This window comes from Berghia stephanieae, chromosome 10, assembly GCF_034508935.2.
Source record: "Berghia stephanieae isolate SIO BIC M18660-M18661 chromosome 10, UCSD_Bste_1.3, whole genome shotgun sequence".
Classification (NCBI taxonomy): Eukaryota; Metazoa; Mollusca; class Gastropoda; order Nudibranchia; family Aeolidiidae; genus Berghia; species Berghia stephanieae.
In genome coordinates, this window is record NC_088369.1 from 18033240 (window position 1) to 18039287 (window position 6048).

General features: G+C 37.9%; 1 protein-coding gene across 7 annotated transcripts in view; it reads left to right on the plus strand.

Annotated features, from left to right (window-relative positions):
* LOC144980749 (uncharacterized) overlaps positions 1-3113 on the plus strand; it is a 105625-nt gene extending 102512 nt beyond the window's left edge. For all 7 annotated transcript variants that reach the window (XM_078928500.1, XM_078928496.1, XM_078928503.1 and 4 more), the window contains one exon: positions 1-3113. This exon is cut by the window's left edge. The gene's annotated coding sequence lies outside the window, so the exon portion shown is untranslated.
* The last annotated feature ends 2935 nt before the right edge of the window (positions 3114-6048 follow it).

The following is a 6048-nucleotide window of genomic DNA, read 5'->3' on the forward strand; positions in this document are numbered from 1 at the left end:
GGTTGTTGAATAGGTCAGGTGACTATTTTGTGACCTTAGAGGTCTCTTCCCCCTTAGTTCCCCCCTCCCTCGATCCACCCTCCCCTTTACTCCCTACCTACAATGTTATCAATGCTGTCGTACTATGGAAAAAAAAACCATATTTAAAAAATTGGCCAGAAAACTCGTCCTTCGAATATCAATCGATTTAAATGACCCTCATCTCGGCAAAAAATCTCAAACCTGAGACCTCACGAAGTCCCAGGTTTGAAAGTTTTTGCCAAGGTGAGGGTCATTTAAATCGACCCGTATTTGAAGGACGAGTTTTCTGGCCAAATTTTTAAATATGGGTTTTTACAGTGTACAGCAGTATAGTCCGCAACGTGTGCACACAGAAACACGTTTGTTGTTGTACATATGATGGCCTTTTTTGCAATGTGTTCACTCTGACGTTGTTGCCATCATCATCATCATCATCATCATCATCATCATCATCATCATCATCATCATCATCATCATCATCATCATTATCATCATCAAGATCATCATTATCATCATCATCATTAAGATCATCATCATCACATCATCATCATCATCATCTCATCATCATCATCTCATCATCATCATCATCATTCACATATTCATCTATCATCATTCCATCATCATCTCATCATCATCATCATCATCATCATCATCATCATCATCATCATCATCATCATCATCATCATCATCATCATCATCATCATCACATTCATAATCATCATCATCATCATCATCATCATCAATCATCACACCCATCATCATCATCATCACCTCATCACATCATCATCACATCATCACATCATCATATCATCATCATCATCATCTCATCATCTGATCATCATCTCATCACCCACCATCCCTCATCAACAACAACAACAGCACAGCACACCTTCACACACCCAGGTACATTCCCATACAAAATAAAATCACCGTTATCACCAAAGAAATCAATTGATTGAATGTGTCTGTGTGTGTGTGTGTGTGTGTGTGTGTGTGTGTGTGTATCAGTGTCAGGCAGTGACATCTATATTATCATGAAGTCCTAGGTGTCAGGCCATCAAACCTCAAGCACGACACAAATCAAACAAAACATGTGGCCGACATTTTCCTGTATGTACCAAACAGCTGATGTCTGTTTTTATATGTATTTAGGTTTTTTTTCCTGTATGTACCAAACAGCTGTGGCACAAAGCTGATGTCTGTTTTTTATATGTATTTAGGTTTTTTTCCTGTATGTACCAAACAGCTGATGTCTGTTTTTTATATGTATTTAGGTTTTTTTTCCTGTATGTACCAAACAGCTGTGGCACAAAGCTGATGTCTGTTTTTTATATGTATTTAGGTTTTTTTCCTGTATGTACCAAACAGCTGTTACACAAAGCTGATATCTGTTTTTTTATATGTATTTAGGGTTTTTTTTCCAGTATGCACCAAACAGCTGTGACACAAAGCTGATGTCTGTTTTTTATATGTATTTAGGTTTTTTTTCCTGTATGTACCAAACAGCTGTGACACAAAGCTGATGTCCGTTTTTTGTATGTATTTAATTTATGTTTTTATTGTGGGTTTTTATCTGTTGTTGTTGTTGTTGTTGGCTTTTTGTTTGTTTGTTGTTGGCTGAAGAAGGGTTTTGAGCCCGAAACGTTCCATGTGTGGTATTTGTGTTGGGTTTTTTTTTTCTTCAAAAGTTGTTATATTCGTTTTTGTTTATTTCTAGTTGCCAATACCGTGTTTTGCAATAAATACTTACTTATATACAAAATGTTTGATAATATCATGTACTTAATTAGATAGAATTATATATATTATATTAACTCGTGTCATTTATAGCCAAATAGTTGTTATCATAATATTCTAAAGTCATCGTTTTCATTCAAAATAATCTTCTTTATCATTATTGTTAGTTTGAACATCGGGATTGGTGGGGGGGGGGGGAAGAGCCTTTTACCCTTCCATAGTGCTGGGTGGGGTCTTTGACCCCCAATGGTGGGCAGGAGGTCACGCTGTGTCCTCTATCCCCTATGTGTTATCCCAGTTGCCTTTTGTCTTTGTCTTGGAATGGGATTACTTTGTATTGACCTGGCCTTGGCCAGAGTCCTTGGCTGAGAGGGAAACAGTCAAATGCACAGTGTTAATTATGGGAGATGATATTTTTTTCCCTTGTAAATCATCTCTCTGTTATGTATTGATATATTTGTTGTTTTGAATGTATAATGTAAGCATTTGAGTGTATTCCCCTTAATCGGATCTCGTGCTTGTGTCTGGATGAGACTTTTAGGTGATCTTAAACTAAGTACAATGATAGTGTGCTCTTGGAATCTACATCTGTTTCTATTTGAACCAATTCCCCTTTGTCTTAATTTTTCTTCCGTGCTTTAATTGTAATTCTAGAACATTTATACTATCGAATGTTCTTTCTTTTTTCTGGCGCTGAAATGACCTAACTGTATTGCAAGCGCCGTAAAACCCTTAAAAACGAATTTTAAAAAACTCTTCCACAGCGCCTGCAGGGGTCTTTTGTCTTCCCATAGCGGCAGGGAGGCACTTGCTGTGTCTTCTATCCCAATATAGCTGTTTTCCGAGTTGCTTTCTGTCTTTCTTGAAATGAGATTACTTGGTTACAATTTCTGTTTCATATATAAACATATTTAAAACATTCCGTTATACTAACTGTTAACACATTTCAATATCATGAAATTCTATCTGATCTGAAATTATACCCGCTCTGAACGCATTCCCTTGTATTGAAATTATATTCTTTATGAAATTATATACTTTATGAAATGGTATTCTTTATGAAAGTATACTTCCAGTTCACATATTCAAGTATAAAATTCTATATGTTGAAATTATACCTATTGTTATGTAATGAATGACATTACATCCGATATGAAATTATACTTATTGTAAACTCATTCCATTCAAATACAATTCTATTTGATATGAAATTATACCATGTTTACATTCCATTGCTAATTGTTATCATCAAGATATTTATTATATCATTGTTATTGCTGTTAAGTATGCTGGTTCATACTATGTCATTATTATGATTTTTTTTTTCTGAATAAAATGTATTTATGATGTTATAATATTATTTTCTACATCGTTTTTCATCATTTCTAAGATGTCATTTTTTAACAAACAGAGACAAAGCTGTTACCGGCATTGAATTCATTTTACACCTGAGTATAGTGAGATAAGGGGATCCCGATATCTCATTTGGTAGAGGGGCCGAGATCGAATCCGGGTGCAGTCCAGATTTCTTTCTGACCCCCCCCCCCTTTCCTGTCCACCCAGTAATGATTGGGTAGCTGGGTATTTTAGATCTGACGAAAAGTACTTTACGATAGACTAGCGTCCTATCCAAGGCGTAGCAAGCAATTGTTAATGTCTGTTTCACTCTTTAGAAACCGGGATAAACTCCGGCTCCATGAGCCTAATGGGTAGCTGGGTATCTTAGATCAGACGAAAAGCACTTTACGATAGACTAGCGTCCTATCCAAAGCGTAGCAAGCAATTGTTATTGTCTGTACACTGTTTAGAAACCGGGATAAACTCCGGCTCCATGAGCCTAATGGGTAGCTGGGTATCTTAGATCTGACGAAAAGCACTTTACGATAGACTAGCGTCCTATCCAAAGCGTAGCAAGCAATTGTTAATGTCTGTTTCACTCTTTAGAAACCGGGATAAACTCCGGCTCCATGAGCCTAATGGGTAGCTGGGTATCTTAGATCAGACGAAAAGCACTGTACGATAGACTAGCGTCCTATCCAAAGCGTAGCAAGCAATTGTTATTGTCTGTTTCACTCTTTAGAAACCGGGATAAACTCCGGCTCCATGAGCCTAATGGGTAGCTGGGTATCTTAGATCTGACGAAAAGTACTTTACGATAGACTAGCGTCCTATCCAAAGCGTAGCAAGCAATTGTTATTGTCTGTTTCACTCTTTAGAAACCGGGATAAACTCCGGCTCCATGAGCCTAATGGGTAGCTGGGTATCTTAGATCTGACGAAAAGTACTTTACGATAGACTAGCGTCCTATCCAAAGCGTAGCAAGCAATTGTTATTGTCTGTACACTCTTTAGAAACCGGGATAAACTCCGGCTCCATGGGCCTAATGGCTCTGAAGGACCCATTTTTCTATAGTGAAATAATGTGAGTAAAGAGATTTTATCCAAGGAACCCCATTTCCATTTTTTCAAAGTAGGATTCGAACCCGGGATCTCCCGAATTGAAAGCAATAAATATTATCTTCACAAGACCTCACAGCCGCACAAACATTAAACCAAAGATCTACAAGATATCACGAGCCGAATGTCTTGAGACTAAAACTGGGTTGAGGGTCCTCTGACCTCCCATTGTAAGCAGGAGGTCACTTTCTGTGTTTTGTTTTTTTATCCCCCTTGCGTTATCTACTTTCCGTGTTACTTTCTGTATTTGTCTTGGAATGAGATTGCTTTGTTTGTCCTGATCCTTCTCGGAATACTGGGTGGGGTTCTTGACTTCCCATAGTGGGTAGGGAGGTACCCACAGTGTCTTTTATCTCTTTATTTGTTTCCGAGTTGCTTTCTATCTGTCTTAGAATAAAATTACTTAGTTTTGTCCTGACGCTGACCGGAGTCCTTGGTTTGGAGGGAAACAGTCGAATTATATAGATTTTTCATTGTAAATCATCTCTCTTATTTACTGTTAGTTGGTATATTCTTAACATATGATTTGTAAACATTTGAATGTATTCCTTTTAGTAGCATCTTGTGCTGGTGTCTGGGTAAGACATTTAAGTGATCTCAAACTAAGTACATTGATAGTGTGCTCTTGGAATCCAATTCTGTTCGCCTATTTGAACCAATTCCCCCTTGACTTACTTTTCCCTCAAGTCCATTTAATTGTGCATCTAAAATGTGTTTACTATCCCATTTTCTTCCTTTTTACTGGCGCGGATATAACCTAAATGTGTTGCAAGTGTCGTAAAACCCTTAACTCACTCAATCCTAGGGGTTTTTGCTGCTTTTCAAAATTGAAAAAATGTATTAAAAGTGAGCACGTACATAGATAGTTTTATTCAAACCATTACTATGTAAAAACTAAAAACACTAGCTTTGTCTCAGAAAGAATGTAATAAATAGGAATGGGGTAAAAGTAGCCCCGGGTATACTCGTAGCCATAGTTATGTTATAGCCTGATACTGAAATCCAAAAGGACTGGCAGTTTGACGTCATTATTTGGTTTTTGCACCGCCTAGTGAGTTGTCGTTAGTAGAGCTCACGGAAACAAGTTATTTCATTGGCTGAACTATTGAATACAACTCACGATTTGTTTTCTTTTGTGGCAAAAGACTGGCATTTTGACGTCATTTTTTGGTCAGTATCAGGCCATATCTTTACGAAGGCCACGGTCAGTGTCAGGCCATAACTTTACGAAGGCCACGGTCAGTGTCAGGCCATAACTTTACGAAGGCCACGGTCAGTGTCAGGCCATAACTTTACGAAGGCCACGGTCAGTATCAGGCCATATCTTTACGAAGGCCACTGTCAGTGTCAGGCCATAACTTTACGAAGACCACGGTATACTACGGATATAGTCGGTGTTAGGGTTGAGTGAGTTAATAACAAACGAAGTAAACATTACCTGGATGAGATCTTCTGTCCCCTTTCCCTGGTTTCCCTTTCATTTGTTGAATGATCAATTTCCTCCTGGCCGTGACTGGTATCCCTAGCTGAATGGGCAGCAGTTAAATGAATAGTTGGTTTACGTCTATGTCATTGAATTACCTTCTTATTATTTATTTGCTTAATTATTTTCAGAAATGCATTAGTCTATGGCAATATCCAATGTAAATTGCCAGAAGTGGATAAATAAAGTTCATCTTATCTTATCTTATCTTTTACCCTCCTTCAGATCTACAGGTTTTCGCTAAAATGACCCCAAAAAAAGCGCCGTAACCCCCCCCCCCCATCCCCCCGACCCTTCGTCCAAAATAAAAAAAATCACAACAAAAAGCCAAACATCCACATGCCACCAAAC